The sequence below is a fragment of the Triticum aestivum genome, chromosome 4D (assembly GCF_018294505.1).
Source record: "Triticum aestivum cultivar Chinese Spring chromosome 4D, IWGSC CS RefSeq v2.1, whole genome shotgun sequence".
Taxonomy (NCBI): Eukaryota; Viridiplantae; Streptophyta; class Magnoliopsida; order Poales; family Poaceae; genus Triticum; species Triticum aestivum.
This window is the reverse complement of record NC_057805.1, coordinates 186,044,174-186,066,974: the sequence shown is the minus strand read 5'-3', so window position 1 is coordinate 186,066,974 and position 22,801 is coordinate 186,044,174. Positions and strand designations below refer to the sequence as shown.

The following is a 22,801-nucleotide window of genomic DNA, read 5'->3' as shown; positions in this document are numbered from 1 at the left end:
ATTTGTTAATGTCCGGTTGTAGAGAACTTGACACTTGACTTAATTAAAACGCATCAACCGCGTGTGTAGCCGTGATTGTCTCTTTTCGGCGGAGTCCGGGAAGTGAACACGGTTTTTGGGGTTATGTTGGACGTAAGTAGGAGTTCAGGATCACTTCTTGATCATTACTAGTTGACGACCGTTCCGTTGCTTCTCTTCTCGCTCTTACTTGCGTATGTTAGCCACCTTACATGCTTAGTCGCTGCTGCAACCTCACCACTTTACCCCTTCCTTACCCATTAAGCTTTGCTAGTTTTGATACCCATGGTAATGGGATTGCTGAGTCCTCGTGGCTCACAGATTACTACAACAACAGTTGCAGGTACAGGTTTTGCGATGATCTTGACGCGAGAGCGATGTTACTTGTTTTGGAGTTCTTCTTCTGCTTCTTCTTCGATCAGGGGATAGGTTCCAGGTCGGCAGCCTGGGCTAGCAGGGTGGATGTCGTTTGAGCTTCTGTTTGTGTTTCATCCGTAGTCGGATGTTGATATTATGGTTGATGTATTGATGTATTCTTGCGGCATTTGTATGCCTTGTATGTATCCCCATATATTATGTAATGTTGATGTAATGATATCCACCTTGCAAAAGCGTGTCAATATGCGGTTCTATCCTTGGTGGGACCTTCGAGTCTCTTTAGGATAGTATCGCATATTGGGCGTGACACTGGGCCACTTGGCCCATCTAGCTAAACAACCAGCCCACCTCCACCTTTCCCTCCTCTACAGGAGACCAGGAGTGCGTTGCGCTCATCCACGGCGCCATGGCCATGGATGGATGCCACGAGCCCCTCCCTTTGACCTATATGGGAGACCCCCTTGCCCCTCCCCTGAAACCCAAGCTACCCCGCCTGTTTCCCTCACCCTCTCGGCCTCCCTTCCTCTTACCCAGATCCCCTTTCCCCTTCTCGCCCGACGCGTTCGACGCCGTTCGCCTCGCACCCTCGTCGGTCCCGCGGCCACCTTGCTCCCCGCCATTTAGCTCCGTGTCCGGGAGCTTTGTCTGCCTCCTCTACGTCGACCACGCACATTGGATCAAGCTGGAGACCCCAGCTCGACTGGATCAAGCTCGTCCTCGCCTTCGGTCACCGACGCCACTCCGACGAACTACATCGCCCCTGCTACTCCTAAGCCCTCGCCGAGCCACCCTTGTGCTCCCCGGTGAGCACCGCGTCCTTCCCCTCTCTTTCCCGCTCATTTCCATGTTGGTAGCCACTGTCGCCATTGTTGCCGAAGCTCGTCACTGCCGTTCGTTTCGCCGCTGCGGCCGCGGCCCTACCGCTGCTCTATTGCTCCTTGGCGCCGCCGCCGCTGCTCTATCCACTGTCGCCACTAGCTGTTGCTGCTACCTGTCGCCACCGCCGCTGTCCCCACTGCTGGCCTCTGCTGCCCGCGCTGGCGAGCCCTGGCCTCCCCTGCCCGCGCGCTCGCCGCATCCCTAGACTGCACCCTGTAGCCACCCCACGCCTGCTTCGCGCGTCCTGGCCGCGACCGCCTGCGCCCGTGCGTGGCCTCGCCATCGCCTGTTGCTGCTCGCAGTGTTGCTGCCCGCTGATGCACCTGCTGCTGCTTGCCTGCTTTTAGCCACCGCTGCTACCCCTGGTGTGCTACGGTTGATTACTATAGTTATGGCTAGCTTCACAAATATCACACTGAATAACCCCTTGGGCAGCCCCAAAACTGTGGTTAAACAACTGTTAACAAGACTAAAAAAATATGAGTAGAAAGTACACTTGACAAACTCCACTTTATCCCATGGAACCAAATCCTTTTGACGCATGGATTAATTCCTACGAAAATCACAAAGTTCAATGTTCTGTTAACAGAAAAACCGAAAAACAGCTTTTTTCATAGCTACTTTAGAGCTGTTGATGATCAAGCAAATGAACACTAATATGGATGAAAGTGATACTAACATGTAGTTCACATAAAATGCTCAAAATTGATATAAGACACAAAATCATAGGATATACAGAACAATAGTTGTCGCGTTTTGAAAACAGCCAAGTTATGCTTAAAACTGACAAATTCTCAGACTTAGCAAAATTTCAGGGATTTTCAGGATATTGTTTAAATCTTTGAAAAATCATAGAAAATAATCTGTAACTCGGATAAAAAGTTTTATACATGAAAGTTGCTTAGAACGACGAGACGAACCTGAATACGCGGTCCATTCATCTATCACACGTCCCTAGAATAGCGAACATGCAACCTTCCCCTCCGATTCATCTGTCCGAAAATACCAAACTTCGGGAAAACATTCCCGGATGTTTCCCCCCTTCGCCGGTATTGTGTAGCATCGCATTAGAACACGCCTAGTGCTGCTTTTTGTCTTGTCATGCATAGTATTGCTCTTGTTTGCTCTGTATTTATTGTTTCTTCCCCACTCTTCTCTCCGGTGGACCCCGAGACCGCTGTTGATGCCCCTGTGATTGACTACGTCGACGACGTCCCTTCTTCCCTTTCATCGGAGCTTCCAGGCAAGACCCCCCTTTTGATCATACCGATATCGCCCATTCCATTCTCTCATGCTTGCATTAGATTTTGCTATTGTAATTGATTGCTCCTATTCTGATGCATAGCCTGCTTTTGTAACCTGCTCATTGTACCTTACCTGGTCATCCTAAACTGCTTAGTATAGGTTGGTTAGTGATCCATCAGTGACCCCCACCTTGTCCTTGTTGCCCCTGCTTCATCACGACGACTCGATCAACGTGATCAACGACCAGAGCCCGACACCTCACATCAGATCACGCCCCTTTTGTTGCTCGACTCTACAGAGCTACTATCGAGTGCCGAGGGTGATACCTCACAACGCACTCATGATGACAACTCTGTAGTGTAGCTATTCGATCGTGGTCAATGAGGGTGGTTCCTCCTTCACCATTCCCGATACGGCTCTGTCGTGCATCCCCTCAAGTGTGAACCTCGAGGGTGGTTCCTCTTACGTTCACCTTGATGATTACTCAAATGGAATTCACCGAGGGTGATTCCTCGGGTTTTCCTCCTTGATGTTTTGGTCACACGATTACTCGGACTTTACTTGAGACCATTGTTGAAGTCGGGTCGGCCCTGAGGGGTACCCGCGAGTTGATGTGAAAGTCGGGCGGGCCTGTAGAGCACCCGCGAGTTTTCTACGTGGCACGGCCGCACAGTTTGGGCCCTTGTCGTAAGTCCATGAGACGGGGCGACGGGGTCACATTATCGTGACTCTCTGCTCGTCTCCGCCAGCCCCCAATGCACTAACAGGTTTGGGTATTTGTTCTGAGTTGGCCTTTGGCCTTTACGCACTAACCACCACGCGAGATGGTTATGGGCCTCGATGTCGCAGTATCAGCCAAAGCTTTGTCAGACGACCAGTTCAGCAAGGCAGCACGGTCGGATCGCGTCGACCATCCGAGGTGGCGCTGGTATTCACCCTGCGCGCAACGACCCGGAGTGCAACGGGTGATGGCACTACTAGGAAAAACACTACCAGTAGCGTAGGTTTTTTGCATACTAGTAGCGTGAGTTCCCACGCTGCTACTACGACGCTACAACTAACTTTTAGCAATAACATGTTTTTTACCCCGCGCTACAGCTAAAAAAGTTAGTAATAGCGCGGTGCCACCCACGCTACCACTATTCCAAATCTATGCTACTACTATCTAACTACTAGTAGTGCCCCATTTACACCTACGCTACTACTATCCAAGTACTAGTAGCACCACATCTTTCCCCCACGCTACAACTAAGTAACCAAAAAATAAAAAAATAAAAATAGAAGTCAAATGCAATATTCATGGATGGAAATCAAGACACGTCCAGTGCAAATAAACTAAGTTCACAGAACCATCTTAGCACCTGCAACATTCATGGATACAACATTGAACATCTCAACTCGAGATCATGGATGGAAATCAAGACACGTCCAGTGCAAATAAACGACTAGACCACTTCCCTAGATGTATCTACAAAGTTTCTGAGTTGAAACGTCGGTGGATCCGAGCAGTCCCTCGCGGCGGACGGTGGCGTCGAGGTCCTCCACCTCGGCGACCTCCGGCGTCGCAATGACCTGGACGATCATCTGTGCGGCGCGATCGTCGGGCTTCACGCTGAAGTCCGCCTCCGAGTGGTTGAAGAACACGATGCCCACCAGGTCGCGGTAGTCCACGTCGATCACCCCTGCGCCCATGTTGGAAAGTGAAAACTTGTTAGTTGGTGTCCGCATCCACATCTAGTAGGGTATTTTCTTTCTTTTTAGCACATGCACATGAATCAATAGTAATGCATAATAACAAGAAAAATAACCATGAATCCTAAAGAAAAAGATCATTCTTTGGGCTAGGTTGATAGTTTCGAGGCACGGGAAGGATAATATTGGTAAAAGTCTTCATTAACAAGAAAAATTGACCGAGATTTCTCAAATGGCATTTGTTTCACCAACAATGATTAATGACGAGGCATGTAAGATTTACCTGAGCAGCACCAACATACCCTCTAATCCTTGCAAGAACTTAAAGGCCAAGGTTCTTAGCTTTCTCCCCTCTGACTAGCACATGTCCAGCAGCACCATCGATGTACATTGAATAATAAGAATAGCACTAGAGTTACACTCAAAGTAAACATTGCTTTGCATAATTTATATTAACCATGGAGAGAGCGTAAAAAATGAGCTACAAAATAATCTAGCTTCAGTACACTCTTAAGATGATACATTTACTACTGAAGATATACAACATAGTGTTGTTGCATACTGCATACAGAAGGTAGTTTGACCATGTAAAAATAAAGCTACAATGCTACACTAAGAAGTTTTGGAATCTTGGTAACACAGTAATTCTAGAAGAAGCAGATAGAAGCATGTATCCATCTAACATCCAAACTTATCAGGACATCAGGATGTTTCAGTTCAAACAATAAATGAACAGGCAGCCTATATGCTTTTTTCTACAGATAAAATCTCTTGTAGAACCAATCCATCTATTTATTATGTTATCACTAAAACAATAGGAAAAATGTGCATCTATGCTTAACTGACCGTCAGATATACTTTCCTACAAACAAATACTCCCTCCGTTCCAAAATAGATGACTCAACTTTATACTAACTTTAATACAAAGTTAGTACAAAGCTGGGTCATCTATTTTGGAACGGAGGGAGTAGATGGACAGTCAACTATACTTTTCTACAAACAAAACCTCTTGTAGAGGCTCCGAAAAGGCAAGACCGGACACATGAAAACTAGCAGAAGCAGATAAAATGTGCATCTACTAACATTCTTCTCATCAGAAGTTTTAGGAGTTCAAGGACGAATCACAGATGAACAAACAACATGCTCATCTGCAAAGAAAAAACACTAGTACTAGAGGTCCCCTGCAGACTACTTCTAGAGACCTGTGATTTTCCAAAACGAAATGAAAACAGAGAGGGTAAGTTCTGTATTCAGTTTCATGTTCACAATGCCATCTATGTTGAAGTGGTTTTGGAATCTAGGTAACACAATAATTCTAGAAGAAGTAGACAGAAATATGCATGAACCATCTAACATCCAAACATATATCAGGAGGACAAAGAATAGATGACCAGCTGCCGATATGCTTTTCTGAGTCATTCTAAGTCTGAATCCCAGGAGACACCAGCAGCCCAGATAAGATTCCGCGTGACTCACTATGGTTCTAAAAGCTTGTGGCGTCGTGCACAATTGGAAATCACAGTCCTGAACCGAGAACACCGCAAGCAAAACGCTAGTAGTCCTGAATTGCTAGTCCAGGAAGCAAGTTACGAGGCCACAAAAAAGCTGAATCCCAGGAGGCACAACAGCAGTCCAAAGCATATTACTCCATGAACCGCTGTTATTCTAAAAGCTTGTAGCATCATGCACGATTGCCAATCACGGTGCAGACTATGCACTTGCTTAGCCGATTCTGAACATTGATGTACATATATTAATACTAAACCACTAGCAGCCCCTATTGAATCCTACACATACTGCCATTTGAAGATAAAAAAGGACCACTCGTAGAGGAAATGAATTCTCTCTCTCTATGTCGGCCATTCTTGTATATGGCACAGGCTTTTATTTTTTTGATCTAACACTGCACAGGCTTTTATTTTTTTGATCGAACAGAGGCTTTTATTTCAAGTGGTGGAGCAGGATCATGAATATAAAGCTTTTATTCTCGAGTGGTGGTGGAATGCAATGGAACGGAAACGAATTCAGGCAACACAACACGTAGGGCACTCAAGAAATTTGTCTGAAACTTGCGCAGATGCGGGTGGACACACTGAAGAAATGAAAATTGTGCAGGTGGTTCAGGACACGCTGCATGCTGCTACAAAAAAAGAAATGAAATCTGTCTGAATCTTGGGTAGATGCAGGTTTGTGTCAGTAATACTTACAGTACTATCATAATCAATCTGGTTGCCTAATCTAGGCAGGCCGCGTCAATGTCACTCATGCGTGCAGGCATTGGACCCTCACCTCATCCTAGTGCGTGGAGGCATTGTCTCAAACTCTGAATCATCACTGCTACTGCTACAAATCCAACAGCTCGCGTGAACAAAAAACAGTACTACTACAGTATGGCTGTAAGAATTTAGTGCTGTAAGAATTCACCGCATGGATAAATCTATCTGTGTATCTATGCGCTTGCCCCTCCCTTGTGAAACATGGCGTGATCAAGACACAAATTGTGCAGGCAGGGACAAAAAAATCACTACTGGAATGTGAAGGAAAGAAAGAAAGAAGAAAAAAATCACTACACATGAAGAGTTTGTTTCTTCAGCAGGCAGGATGGGTATACATGTGTGCCTTTGAGTGCATGATGCATGGGTTTCTATATTATATACATATATCACTAGCTAGCGAGGACAAGAAAAAAAGGCTCCCTCACTTTTTTCTTGCTCGTGCACTGAAGCTTCTTCTTAGTAGTAGTATTTTATTTCTCTATCTGAAGAGAAAAACAAGTTTCTTTCTTCAGTGAGATCATCTAGTACTAGTACGGAGTGAGTACTTGTTTCTTGTTCATCTATCCATGTATTGATGTCGTCCAGTGATCTTGTGGTTGGCTGGCTAGATTTACGGTGTGCCTTCCCTGGGGGCGTGTTCATGTGGGACTTATTCGCATGGATCAATGAAAAAAATAGGACACGATGGCCTAGGGTCTTGCTCCAGGCCACATGCCTGGCCTGGTACACATGTTTGAGCAGTTCCAGGGAGGGCAGAGCACTCAAGAAATCAGCTCAGCCTGGAACTGCAAGATGGACACGATGTGGATGGATGCACTTACGAAATTGTGCAACGATAGACAGCTGCATTGGATTCAGTTCAGGACACGATGCTACTCAATTGCCTTCCTCCTCAGAACACCTACGCCCACGACCCTCCCATCCTGCCTTCCTCCATAGAACACCTGCGCCCACGACAGAAAAAAAAGGTTCAAAATCCTCCACTGCACAAAAAGGAGCACCGACAGGCAAGTGTGGAGAAGCGGGCCCGTGCCTTGCACCGGGCGGCGGCGAAGGCAGAGGCCGTCGGCACGGAGAGGGCGGAGGCCATCCGCGGGGGGCGAGAGCTGCAGCGCGCGGAGCAGGAGGAGGAGGGGGGCGAGGGTGATATGGGCAAAGGTGCAGGCCTTGAGGCACGGGTCTGACGGAGGGGGAGGGGCGGAGCTTGAGGAGCTTGGGGGCGTGTTGCGCTCGGCCAGAGCTCGCCGGAACCGGCCGGCGTGGGTGGTGGCGGCGGCAAGGAGACCGTGGGGGAGAGGAGGTCGACCGAGGGGGTGGGGCTGAGCCGCTGAGGGTCACGAGAGAGAGAGAGAGAGAGTTTTTACGGATTCGTGATAGAGAGGGTGGGGGATAGTCCTCGCCATCTCAGGCCCGGCCCTGTAGGCCCACCCAGGCCCTACCCTAAAATCCAGGGCCTAGGCTCGATGGGCTTGCCCATGGGCCGGGCTTGGGCCTAAGTTTTGAGCCCATCGGCAGGGCCTGGACGGGCTTGGGCTTGGCATATTGGCATTTTAAGGAAGAGGCTCGGCCCATGGCCCTAAGCCCTAAGGGCTTTTCAGGGCTTTTTACCAGATGGGTCAGGCTTGGGCTTGAAAAGTAGGCCTAATGATAGGGCCTGGGAGGGCCTGGGCCTTAGTTTTCTGCCGTGGGCTTTTTTAGGCCCGGCCCAAGCACGGCCCGGCCCGGCCCATGGCCAGATATAGTGGGGGAAGGGGGCCGTGCGTGGGGTGGGGCGGTGGACACGCTTGTAGTAGCGTGGGGTATCTCACCTCACTATGGCTATTCGCTTAGTAGTAGTGTTGGTTTTACCACCCGCGCTATTGCTATGTCCGGTCTGCAAGAAATATTTACTAATATCGTGTTTTTTGTCATGCGCTACTAGTAAATATTTACTAGTAGCGAGGGGTCAATGTGACGCGCTGCTAGTAATTAGCAGTAGTGTGGGTCAATATAACGCGCTACTAGTAAGCGTCTATCTATAGTAGTGTGGGCCCAAGACCCCGAGGCACTTAGGATGTAGATCGGGGGACCTCTCTGCTGAGCCTAGGTAGGGCTGCGACGTGTTGATCCTCCGAGGCCGGGCATGACCCAGGAAAGTGTGTCCTGCCAGAGTGATCGAGCGTGTTGGGTAATGTGGTGCACCCCTGCAGGGAAGATATATATTCGAATACCGTGTCCACGGTAATGGACGTTCAGACTTGTATCCTGATCTATTATTGTAATGCCCATGATGCGGTTATATCTCCCATGTGTCGAGGCACGACTTAGAGGCATAACCGCATTGTGGTTTTGTCGCAAGAAGGGTCATCTTCACACAATCCCATGTAATGAACAAGAAAGGGATAAATAGAGTTGGCTTACAATCACCACGTCACACAAATATTGAATAATTCATACATCATCAGAGTACACACATAGTCCGACTACGGACAAATCCAAATAAAAAGAAGATAACCCCAAATGCTAGACCCTCCCCCCCAACTGGGCTCCACTACTGATCATCAGGGAAAGACACGTAGTAATGGCCAAGGTCCTCGTCGAACTCCCACTTGAGTTCGGTAGCATCACCTGCACTGGTATCATCGGCACCTACAACTATTTTGGAAATATCTGTGAGTCACGAGGACTCAGCAATCTCAAAACCCGCGACATCAAGACTATTTAAGCTTATGGGTAGGATGTGGATATGAGGTGGAGTTGCAGCAAGCACTAAGCAAATATGGTGGCTAACATACGAGTACAAGAGTGAGATGAGAGACTACGCAACGGTCGTAAGCTAGAAATGATTAAGTGAACCTGAACGACTTATGTTCATACATAACCCAACCGTGTTCACTTCCCGAACTCCGTCGAAAAGAGACCATCACGGTTACGCACGCGGTTGATGCATTTTAATTAAGTCAAGTGTCAAGTTCTCTACAACCGGATATTAACAAATTCCCATCTGCCACATAACCGCGGGCACAACTCTCGAAAGTTTATACCCTGCGGGGGTGTCCCAACTTAGCCCATCACAAGCTCTCACGATCAACAAAGGATATTCCTTCTCCCGGAAAGACCCGACCAGTCTCGGAATCCCGGTTACAATACATTTCGACAATGGTAAAACAAGACAAGCAAGACCGCCTGAATGTGCCGACAAATCCCGATAGGAGCTACACATATCTCATTCTCAGGGCACACCGGATGAACACTATGTACAGCAACTAAAGAACCTGGGTGAAGGGGACCGCAAGTGGCTCTAGGTTGGACCAACACTCACAGGAGCACTGGCCCGGGGGGTTAAATAAAGATGACCCTCGGGTTTGCAACTCCCAAGGGAAAAGGTTAGGGGGTTGTTAGCCAAATGTTAAAATCAAGGTTGGGCCTTGCTGGAGGAGTTTTATTCAAAGCGAACTGTCAAGGGGGTCCCATAACCCCAACCGCATAAGGAACGCAAAATCAAGGAACATAACACTGGTATGATAGAAACTAAGGCGGCAAGAGTGGAACAAAACACCAAGCAAAAGGCCAAGCCTTCCACCCTTTGCCAAGTATATAGATGCATTAATTAAATAAGAGATATTGTGATATCCCAACATAATCATGTTTCAACATGGAGCAATCTTCAACTTCACCTGCAACTAACAACGCTATAAGAGGGGCTAAGCAAAGCGGTAACTTAACCAAACAACGGTTTGCTAGCAAAGTGGGGTAGAGGCTTGACATGGCAATATGAGAGGCATGATATAACAAGTGGTAGGTGGCGCGACATATCAATAGAACGAGCAACTAGCAAGCAAAGATATAAGTGATATCGAGGGTAATGGTCATCTTGCCTGAAATCCCGCTAGGAAGAAGACCGAATCCATGAAGTAGGCGAACCAACGTAGTCGAACGAATCCTCACAATCGCAACGTAACCAGAACTATCAAGGAGAAGCGCAACCAGAAAGAAGGAAACATCATGGTAAACAACCATCACATCAACATGGCATGATGCACAATCAAGTATGATGCATGTTCGGTTTAATGAGGCATGACATGACAAAGTGCAACAAACAATACTACAAATTAAGTGGAGCTCAATATGCATTTGCATATTGACGAAACACCACATCAATTATTTAGTTCTCTCTCGTTTATGTACCCAACAATATTAAATGTTGTTAACATGGCAAGAGGTGAAGCATAATAAAACTACCTATCTAGGCAAGGTTAAATGAGGCCGCCAAACAACAATTCTGAAAAATCCCCATATGCATATTTTGAATTTGGTACTGTTCTGCCCTAAACCATGTTTAAATGTTGTTAAACAATAAAACAAAGTGCACCAAGTTAATCTATGCATTATTCCACCCCATTTACATATAAAGTTTGTTTAAATTCGGAGCTACGGTTAATTAGTTATGAAATAAATCATTTTAACATGGTATTTATGCAAAATTGAACAAACAGAAAGTTTAAACATTTTAAACATGGATGAGAGTTGGAAAATATGAAACTAGAAGAAATTCTAAGCACTTTTCATATTTGAAGTTTTAACATATGGTGCATGGTTATTTAGTTATTAAATGCATGAACAGCAAGGGTTTTTCTGCAAAACAGGCATTCTCTGGATAATGCTAAAATCGCAACAGAGGAAAAAAAAACATGCATCGGGCCAAAACTGGTTGGCCGAACAGAGCAGAGGGGCTGGAGGGGCTGCTCACCCATGGGCTTCGGCCCGGTTCGGTGGAGGAGGCAGACCGGCTGAGGAGGCGCTAACCGGGCCGGCTGAGGAGGCGCTGACGCGGTCAAACGGGCGCGGGTGGGGCGAGCGGGACTCCGGCGAGGCGGCGTCGGATATGGCCGGATCCGGGCCAGTTCGGGTCAGGGAGGCGAGGTAGCTGGCCGGCGTGGAAGAACTCAGGCGGCCATGGCGTTTTCCTGTGCAGAGAGAGTTGACATGGAGTTGAGAAGGGACGCAGAGAAGAAAAAGAAGGAAGGAGGAGAAGGGAGGCGCGCGAGGACTGGCCTGGAGGTTGCCGGCGCGGCGTGAGGAGGCTCGGGAGGCGGCGCCTGGACATCAGCTGGGGTGCTCGGGGTTGTGCTATTGCTGTGGGCTCGAGGAGAAGCAGAGGAGGCCGCGAGATGAGGTGGCTCTGGTCACCGGTGGAGCTTGCTCCGGCGAGGCAAACGGAGGAGATGGTGGTCGGTGAGGCCCTCGAGCGCGAGGTCCTTGGCGATTGGGGATCGAGGCGCAGAGGGCGTCGGGCTCCAGAGCGATGGAGCCATCGAGGGGAGGCACTGTTGCGGGCTGGATGGGTGGATTGGGTGGCGGCGGAAAACAAGGGACTTGGTCGGAGAGCATTTGGGTCGGGAGGAGATGCCGAGGTGGAAGAGGACTGGCGGCGACGGGTGAGGGGATTTGGTGGATGGGACAAGCCCCTAGGATCTAGGGTTAGACTGATATTTATATCAGATGAATTTAGGTTAGGGGATATCACGTCCCTACGATCGCAATCGGACGGGTGAGAAAATATAGGTTAGGACGTCCAATTAAGAAAACGGAGATGTTTTATAGATGTTTAGGGATGATCCGGACCCAACGGTAACGATAGTCTGGTTCGGGTTCGGAGAAATTCTGAACACGGGCGAGGGGTCGATGCACTATGCAAAGAGGGTTAGGCGGACAAGGTCAAGTGTGTGGTCGGACTGAGAATGGTCAAGGAAGACAAACGGTCTGACGACATCCCCCAGAGACAAGGAGAAGCGACAACTATGAATGACTACGAGTTCTATGAAAACATGCGGATGCAATATGCATGATGACATGATGAAATGCAACAACAACAAAATAAAACACACGACGACAACGAAGAACATGGAAGGCTTCTGGAGCGTCGGTCTCGGGTCATTAAAACTATAACTAGAACTGGTTACTTGAGACATGTGATGGATATGTGGCTCCCGGATTGCTTTCTCGTAGGGAGTCGAGGAAGGATCTCTGGGCGTTAATGCTACAACATGTTTGTTCACTAGTAGAAAAGAGGGCTTTGGTTCAGGCCGGGTCAGCCCATTAGTCCCGGTTCAGTCCAGAACCGGGACCAATGGGGGCACTGGTCCCGGTTCGTGAGGCCAGGGGCCTACCGGGCCTCGTGGGGGCATTGGTCCCGGTTCTTCTGGCCCCTTTGGTCCCGGTTGGTGGGATGAACCGGGACCAATGGGCCTCGCTCCTGGCCTACCACCATTGGTCCCGGTTGGTGGCTTCAACCGGGACCACATGCTGCCCTTTAGTCCCGGTTCATGCCACGAACCGTGACCAATGAGGTGCCTATATATACCCCTCGCCCGCGAGCAGAGCACTCCAGTGCTCTGTTTTTCTCTGGCCGGCGAGGGGAGGGCTTTGTGGTGCTCCAGCTCACCTCCTATGCACATGAGGTGTTCGATGAAATGCCCGAGCCACAGTAGTTAAGCTTTCTCCTCTCGAAGCTCGACCTCAAAGCTCCATTTTCCTCGAGATTTGTCTAGGTTTAGCGGCCTGTCACATCCCATTCCCGTCTTCACCGCCGTTGATCGCCCGCGCCGATCTCGTCGCCGGCACCACCGTGGTGAGCCTCTTGTTCTTATCTTCTTTCTGAAAGAAAAAAATTCTTACTTTAGATAGACACTTGTCTATATTTCTTACTATTGTATTGCTTGTTATTATATAGTGCAATGGTTTTGGTATCCGCCCCCGTCGGCCCTCGTCCTGTCTATGATTCGGATGTGGTATATATTATCTTTATAACTATTGGTTCATTTATTGTTTATGAAAATTATGCCGACCAACGTGACATAGATTTTATTTATCTAGGAGGTATGTGAACCGGAAATTCCAACCGACCCTATTGTCGAGAGGTTAAATTTAGTTGAAGGACGCAATGCGAAAGTCAAAAGGAGAAGCTGAAGTTCGATCGCATGTTAGAGGATCACAAAAAAGGGTTGTACCCCAATTGCAAAGATGGCAACACAAAGCTCGGTACCGTACTGGAATTGCTGCAGTGGAAGGCAGAGAATGCTGTGCCTGACAAAGGATTTGAGAAGCTATTGAAAATATTGAAGAAGAAGCTTCCAAAGGATAACGAATTGCCTGACAGTACATACGCAGCAAAGAAGGTCGTATGCCCTCTAGGATTGGAGGTGCAGAAGATACATGCATGCCCTAACGACTGCATCCTCTACCGCGGTGCGTACAAGGATCTGAACGCATGCCCGGTATGCAGTGCATTGCGGTATAAGATCAGACGAGATGACCCTGGTGATGTTGATGGCGAGCCCCCCAGGAAGAGGGTTCCTGCGAAGGTGATGTGGTATGCTCCTATAATACCACGGTTGAAACGTCTGTTCAGAAACGAAGAGCATGCCAAGTTGATGCGATGGCACAGTGAGGACCGTAAGAAAGACGGGAAGTTGAGAGCACCCGCTGATGGGTCGCAGTGGAGAAAAATCGAGAGAAAGTACTGGGATGAGTTTGCAGGTGACCCAAGGAACGTATGGTTTGGTTTAAGCGCGGATGGCATTAATCCTTTCGGGGAGCAGAGCAGCAATCACAGCACCTGGCCCGTGACTCTATGTATGTATAACCTTCCTCCTTGGATGTGCATGAAGCGGAAGTTCATTATGATGCTAGTTCTCATCCAAGGCCCTAAGCAACCCGGCAACGACATTGATGTGTACCTAAGGCCATTAGTTGAAGAACTTTTACAGCTGTGGAATGGAAACGGTGTACGTACGTGGGATGAGCACAAACAGGAGGAATTTAACCTGCACGTGTTGCTGTTTGTAACCATCAACGATTGGCCTGCTCTCAGTAACCTTTCAGGACAGACAAACAAGGGATACCATGCATGCACGCACTGTTTAGATGACACTGAAAGTATATACCTGGACAAATGCAGGAAGAATGTGTACCTGGGCCATCGTCGATTTCTTCCGACCAACCATCAATGTCGAAAGAAAGGCAAGCATTTCAAAGGCGAGGCAGATCACCGGAAGAAGCCCGCCATGCATACCGGTGATCACGTACTTGCTATGGTCAATGATTTACACGTAATCTTTGGAAACGGTCCCGGCGGACTAGCTGTTCCGAATGACACTGAGGGACACGCACCCATGTGGAAGAAGAAATCTATATTTTGGGACCTACCCTACTGGAAAGACCTAGAGGTCCGCTCTTCAATCGACGTGATGCACGTGACGAAGAACCTTTGCGTGAACCTGCTAGGCTTCTTGGGCGTGTATGGGAAGACAAAAGATACACCTGAGGCACGGGAGGACCTGCAACGTTTGCACGAAAAAGACGGCATGCCTCCGAAGCAGTATGAAGGTCCTGCCAGCTAAGCTCTTACGAAAGAAGAGAAAGAAATCTTCTTTGAATGCCTGCTCAGTATGAAGATCCCGACTGGCTTCTCGTCGAATATAAAGGGAATAATAAATATGCCAGAGAAAAAGTTCCAGAACCTAAAGTCTCATGACTGCCACGTGATTATGACGCAACTGCTTCCGGTTGCATTGAGGGGGCTTCTACCGGAAAAGTCCGATTAGCCATTGTGAAGCTATGTGCATTCCTCAATGCAATCTCTCAGAAGGTGATCGATCCAGAAATCATACCAAGGCTAAGGAGTGATGTGGCGCAATGTCTTGTCAGTTTCGAGCTGCTGTTCCCACCATCCTTCTTCAATATCATGACGCACGTCCTAGTTCATCTAGTCGACGAGATTGTCATTCTGGGGCCCGTATTTCTACACAATATGTTCCCCTTTGAGAGGTTCATGGGAGTCCTAAAGAAATATGTCCATAACCGCGCTAGGCCAGAAGGAAGAATCTTCATGGGCCATCAAATAGAGGATGTCATTGGGTTTTGTGTTGACTTCATTCCTAGTCTTAAGAAGATAGGTCTCCCTAAATCGCGGTATGAGGGGAGACTGACTGGAAAAGGCACGCTAGGAGCAGACTCAATAATATGCAGGGACGGGCATTCTTGGTCTCAAGCACACTACACAGTTCTACAGAACTCTACCTTGGTGACCCAGTATGTCGATGAACACAAGAACAGTCTGTGCTCCAAACACCCGGAGCAGTGTGACGACTGGATTACATGTGAACACATCAGGACTTTCAGCAGTGGTTGGAAACACGTCTCAGAGGTGACACCACTATTTGTGATGAGTTGTACTCGTTGTCCATGGGACCATCTTCGACTGTATTGACTTACAAAGGATACGAGATAAATGGGAATACATTTTACACGATCGCCCAAGATCAAAAGAGCACCAACCAAAACAGCGGTGTCCGCTTTGATGCAGCAACCGAGAGGGGAAAGGACACATATTATGGTTACATAATGGACATATGGGAACTTGACTACGGACACGATTTTAAGGTCCCTTTGTTTAAGTGCAAATGGGTCAGTCTGTCAGGAGGCGGGGTACAGGTAGACCCACAGTACAGAATGACAACAGTGGATCTGAACAATCTTGGGTACACTGACGAACCGTTTGTCCTAGCCAATGATGTGGCACAGGTTATCTATGTGAAGGACATGTCTACCAGACCGAGAAAAAGAAAAGATAAGGAAGCGAATACATCATACGATGAGCCAAAGCGCCACATAGTTCTTTCAGGAAAAAGGGACATTGTGGGAGTGGAGGGCAAGACAGACATGTCTGAAGATTATGAAAAGTTTCATGAAATTCCTCCCTTCAAAGTCAAGGCTGACCCAAGCATCCTGATAAACGATGAAGATTATCCATGGTTACGGCGCAATAAGCAAATGACACAAGCGAAGAAAAAGTGAAGACTTTCTCCCGCAACTATTATGATGATACTTCGAAAGAGATTGTCCGTTTTGTACATGAAGTGCATCCAGTTTTTGCCGTAACCCTCTCAACTTTCTTGCACATGCTATGTGGATCAAATGATGATACCATGCCAACTTTCAACCTTTTCAGAGTTCATTTGAAATGCTTTTCAATTTTAGGGTCTTATAGCTCAAAATAATCAGTAAATGCATGAAAAATAAAAAATAAAATAAATAAGTAATTAGAAACAAAATAATATAAACTTTAATAAAATATATAAGTTGAAACAAAATAAAATAAACTTTAATAACATAAATAAAATTTATGAAACTAAAATTATCAAAGTATTTTCTGTTCAAAACATTATAAGCAACCTCTAGTATTATTGAAACTAAAATTATATAAAATTGATGCAACTGAAATTATCGAAGTATTTTCTGTTCAAAATCATTGAAAGCAAAAAGAATTTTCATAAAGAACTTTTTTGTTAGAAACTTTAATAGCAAAAAGAATTATCATAAAGTAAAATAAATAAGTAATTAGAAACAAAATAAAATAAAATAAATAAGTTTTTTGTTGTAAGTAGAAACAAAACTAAATAAATAAAGCAAAAAGGAAAACAAAAAAACAGGCAAAAAATAAAAATTATGCCACCTACTAGGCCACCACGGCCTGAATACGACTAGAAACCCATCCATGGGCCAGGATTCAGGCCCGCAGAAGGCCTAGTAGGCCCACAGGCATGTACAGAGAGGTTAGGCCCGTAAGCCTGCTTTAGAGAGGAGCTCGACAGCTCAGGCGCACCGCACCTTATAAACAGGTGCGGCTCTCTCTCAGCTAGCGAGGTGAGACTAAACTCCCACCACCACGCCGCTTTGCAAGGCTTTCCGTCCCGGTTGGTGGCACCAACCGGGACTAAAGGGTGCCTTTGGTACCGGTTGGTGGCACCAACCGGGACCAATGCCCCCCTTTAGTCCCGGTTGGTGCCACCAACCGGGACCAAAGGCCGCCGCTTCCCGCCCTTTGGGCACCTTTGGTCCCGGTTGGTGGCACCAACCGGGACTAAAGGTAGCATTGGTCCCAGTTGGTGCCACCAACCGGTACCAATGCTCTTTGTATATAAGTTGGACTTGTGAAATTTCACAACTTCACCGTCAGTTCGTGCCCGACGCCCCAGCGCTGCTCCTCGTCGCCGTCGCCGTCATCGCCCCTGCCTCCGACGCCGTCACCGCGCCGCCCTGCCTCCGACGCCGTCGCCGCCCTGCCTCCGACGCCGTCGCCGCGCCGCCCCTGCCTCCGACTCTGTCGCCGCGCCGCGCCGCGCCTGTCCCCGACCACGCCGTCGCCGCGCCGGCCCCTGCCGCGCGCCCGAGCCCCTTCCCGTGGCATGTCCCCGCGCGCCGGCGCCCTCGCCTCCCCCGCCGTCGCCATTGCCAGACGCCCCCGCTGTGAGCCGCCGCGCCGGTCCGACTCTGTTTTTATTTTGTATTAGATTAATTTTTTGTTCATATATATATAATGTATATTTGTATGTATGTGGCTACATGTAAGTTCAGAGCATGTTTTTTATTAGATTAATTTATTATTAGATTTATTACATTAATTTTTTGTTCACAACATGTTTTTGTTCATATATGTATTTTTTGTTCATATGTGTATTAATGTTTTTGTTGTATATATGTAATTGTTTTCAATGTATATATGTATGTGGTAGCTATATATGCATGATGAGGGGGGTGGGGGTCGATATACCCCCTCCCCGATAATTTCAACATGAGGGGAGGTCGATACCCCCTCCCCGACAACATTTTTTAGAAAAGTTTTATATATCTAGCTAGGAAGAAAGGAAGAAGGAATGAACTAAGAAGAGGATTAAGAAGAAAAATAAGAGGAGAAGAAGAAGGAATAGAGGAGAAGAAGAAAAAATAGAGTCTATTTTTCCTTCTTCTCCTCTATTCCTTCTTCTTCTCCTTTTTTTTCTTCTTCTCCTTTTTTTCTTCTTCTCCTCTTTTTTTATCTTCTACTTCCTCTTCTTAATTTTTATCGGGACCTCCATTCCAAAATAACTTCGACATGATGTGTGGTCGATATATATACCCCCTCTCGACCGTGATAACTTATACCACGGGAGCACCCCCCCGGCCCTCTCGCTCGACCAAAACTCTCGAGGACACCCAAACCGTAGAAAAAAAACGATGTCGGTCTCCTACCCCCTCCCGCCGCGCCCCTACCCTTGAAGCGTTGCTGAGGCCACCCCAAACCCGGAATAAGCTAGGTCTACGTTTGCACTAATATATCCACCTGCTGTCATGTTTGTGTAATAATTGCCATGTTGTAATATTTGCAGAAACAATAGAGCACGGACGAGACGAGGAAGCAGAAGAGGTGTTGGGGGACATAATCTTAGCCGGAGGTGATGTCTTGTCGTATCTTAATGACAATGATGGTCTGGAAGAACAGGGTGACGAAGCAGGCTACGATGATCGAAGAGTGGAGGAGGAAAGGCATGATTATGATGGCTTCGGTGACCCAATGCTGGTGCAAGAAGGAGCCCGTGGTGACGGCTCCGGTGACCGAACAGAGTCCGACCAGGTAAATATATTAGTTAAGCCTGCGCTGACTAGCTAATTGATGCATTCATTGTTTTGGTATGTACACATATTAATTAACTTTCGTCTTTCTTCTTTTTTCTAGCCCTCCGGATCGAGCACAACTTCGGTAAAGAGACGAGCCCCGAAGAGAAAGTTGCGCTCGGATGAAAGGTTTGAGATCACAGCAATCGCGCGCGACGGCCAACCGATTGAACCCATCCAGACAAAGGAAGCATTTGCTGCTCAGTGCGGGGTTCTTGTTAGGGACAAGATCCCGATCAACATCCACCAATGGTATAAGCCTAAGAAGGAAGACCTTGAGGTGTCTTATGTCAATGATATGCAGAAAGATGATCTTTGGACTGAGCTGAAGGCAAATTTCACCCTACCACCAGAGGAGGATCCGGAGAAGCCAGTTAAAGAGCAATTAATCAAGTCTCATGCTCTTAAGAAGATGGCAGACCTATTCAGGAGGTGGAAGAATGAGCTGAAAATGTTTGTCGACAAAGAAGAGGCACCAGAATTCATCAGCCGGTATGAGAAGATCAGAGATCACTGGCCCGCATTTGTGGCCCACAAGACATCGAAAAAGAGTAAGAAGATGTTAGCGACAAACAAGAAGAATGCTACGAAGAAGAAGCTTCACCATCGCACGGGGTCAGGTGGCTACCTCAAAGCCCGGCCTAAGTGGGCCAAGGCTGAGAATGATCTGCTTGATAAAGGGATCGAACCACAGACAATGAACTGGCCAGACCGTTGCCAGACTTGGTTCTTCGGGGCTGGCGGAAAATTGGACCCTGTATCAGGGAGGTGCATTTGGACGGACGAGCTTTTGAGAATACCAGTCAAGAGGCTTCAGCACTATATCGATGCAGCGCAGGAAGGGATGTTCGTTCCAGACAGAGAGAACGACGAGCTCACAATGGCCCTCGGGAATCCTGAGCACCCTGGACGGACACGAGGCACGCCAGGCTCCGTTCCGTGGAAGTCTGGTTTTCCGGACGCAGGCGGTTACAAAAGCCAGGAGAGGAGGAAAAAAGTGGAGCAGACCCAAATTCAGAAGCTGCACGAAAGGGTTCAAGCGCTAGAGGTACGAGACGACAATCGACATGCCGAAACTACCCACGAAGCTACCCCGCCATCTCAGCGGAGAAGCAGCGTGGCTTCCACCGAGCTGCTTCAGCCGGAGCATGTCTTGACGGCTCCTGCTAGCTACCCCGTGGATGCTATCACGGAGTCTCAACATTGCCACCTTATGACGCAATGGCAGAACTTCAAAGTCAAGGCGGCTGTTGGCTCTGTTTTACCTCCTGAACCCGGCGCAACCTACCACTGCCGGCTGATTCCAGAAGGATATGCTAGGGTGATGGTGGATGAAATAACTGAGGGATTTGAGGACCTCCAGCTTGACCACCCTACCGGTGAATGGGAGACTCGGCTAGGTTCTGCTCTGAAGACTCCATGCCTATGGCGGAAGGAGCTCATCAACCTTCCGAACTGGACGCCTCCGGCGAGTAAGGGCACTCCGCCTCCTCCTCCACCTCCTTCTCCGGCGAGTGATCAGGGCACTCAGCCTCCTTCTCGCCTCCTTCTCCGCCTGCGCCGGTGCGCCAGAGCAGCCAGCCTCCTCCTTCTCCGCCTCGTCAGCAAGGGCGGAAGAGACCCGCCGCCGCTCCGGCTGCTCCGGCGCGTCATAGTCCTTCTCCTCTGCCTCGTAATCAAGGAAAGAAGACAGCCGCAGCCGCTCCGTCTGCTCTGCCGGCGTCTAGCAGTACAGCCAGAGGCGGGAGGCAATACAGATTCGGTCCGTCTCTGAAGACTCCAGAGAAGTTACCATACGAGAGGACCGAGGAGGAAACCACGAAGATCGTGCGAGCCGAAGTGACGAACTTCTTTGAAGTGGTGAAAGCAAAGAAACATCCACCTCCGGAGGAGAAGGTAGATCCGGTGAAAGCGAAGTGCACTCTGGCTGCCCTGACAAAACCACCAAAGTCTCCGCCGAGAGGCAACTATGAGCGCATTATTGCAAAGACATTTGCCGAAGCGGAGCGGTCGGGAAGTACTGTCAGTGATCAAAGGTTAAAAGAACGACGAGCTGGGAAAAAAATTGCCCAGCTCGGCGAACAAGCGAACCAATCGTGCCCCCCGCTCAAGGTGTCTAGCGACATCATCGCTGCAGATCCGAGGATGGTGCCCGGTTATAGCAATCTTGGAGATTACCTGCCCGACGATGTACATTATGAAATCTTGGAGGTGGACGAACACAAATACCATTACAGGAAGCCTCTCGTCAAAGATGAAAGATCTCTAACAACGATGATGCGAAGATTACATGATTGGTACATGAAAACCTGCAGAGAGTCTGGGGGGGAGGAATACTTTGACGCTGAGAGTTAAACCGGAGCATGACCTCGTTGGAATTGAACTGTTGAATGTTCCATTTGAGGAGTTCTTCCAGTTTTTCAATCAAAAGGCCCTCGATAAATCAACGATCACTTGCTACTGTCTGTAAGTAGTACTACTTCTGTCATTAAGTCTCTCTATATAGGTCAGCTCTTTCATTGCATGTAATTATAATTGCCCTCACTATATTATGCAGATTGAAGATCGCCGAATTGAAGAAAAGACAAATCGGTGATATTGGGTTCATTAACACAAATCTCATAGATGCAACTGAGGTTAAATATCATGCCGAAAATACTGAGGCCAACTTGCTACGATCGTTGGTAATAAATGAAAACAAAGATATAATACTCTTTCCTTACAACGTCAAGTGAGTGTAACTGTCTTGTGCATATTCGGTTTCCCTTATTAGTCCGGGTTATAGTAATGTAATTGATGACTTATGCATGCGTGCGCAGCTTCCACTACATTCTCCTAGAGATTAAGCTTGAGCAGGGAGTAGTAACCGTCTTAGACTCGAGACGAAAAGATCCCCAGGACTATGCAGCCATGACTCAAATGCTCGAGAAGTAAGTTAAATCGATCATTATCCACCATATCAGCAACTTTGTTCATTTCCTGATATCAAGTAATTGTTTTCTTTGTCTGGCAGGGTTTGGAGAAAATTCACCAAAAAAGCTCCGGGACTGCCGAAGAAGTTGCAATTTAGACACCCAAAAGTAAGTACTATAGTAGCATGTTCCGCGCATCTCCTAGTGATTCAAGCGCTAGTTTCATCAATACCATTTAGCATGCTTGCTTATCATTTTGATTGACCTCTATTTCTTGTAAAGTGGTTGTGGTAGAAACCCGGGAATAATTACTGTGGATACTACGTTTGCGAGTCCATCCGCTACACGACCTGTGAGCGGGGCTACTCTGACGAACAATATGAAGTGCATAAGCAATAATATTCACAATTTTATTTTATTACCATCATTTGTGTCGAGTTTCATTTATTCATATATATATGTATTGACCCCCTTCTTCAAATTAGATCTTTCGGATGCGGGATGAACTCCTAGCACCAGATTGTATGCGAGCAATTCAAGAGGAATTGGCTTCATTCTTCCTTGACCACGTGATCGCTGAAAACGGAGAATACTATGTGGACCCTGTGTTCTTGCAATTTAATTAGGAGATTATATTGTAAGAGATAATTATTGTATATATGTAGCCGGTAGTGTCGGATAGATATACGAGAACTTGTTGTTCGACCAATCTCACGAAGAAGGAGAGGTGGTCGATATCACTTCTCTCTGTATGCATATGTTCATGACGATCTTCTGTTTCCTTCATTTGCTTACTAGCTAGCGTGTCTAGTCCTCTCCATACGTATATAGTACGTAGCGTCGACCAAGCATGGAGATAAGAGAGGACACTTCTCTCTATTAATTAGCTAGCTAACACAATATATGAAACACCTAAATTAACCCCCC

The 22,801-nt window shown here is 47.5% G+C and overlaps 1 long non-coding RNA gene across 2 annotated transcripts; it reads right to left on the bottom strand.

The window, feature by feature from the left end:
• Nucleotides 1–3,824: 3,824 nt before the first annotated feature.
• Nucleotides 3,825–7,434, bottom strand: LOC123097247 (uncharacterized). Of its 2 annotated transcripts, XR_006446917.1 has the most exons (3): nt 7,310–7,434; nt 4,496–6,552; nt 3,825–4,202 (listed from the first exon to the last, which is right to left on the bottom strand). It is a non-coding gene; the product is annotated as an uncharacterized lncRNA (long non-coding RNA). The 2 variants fall into 2 exon arrangements; XR_006446916.1 differs by having other exon boundaries at nt 4,496–7,431.
• Nucleotides 7,435–22,801: the final 15,367 nt, after the last annotated feature.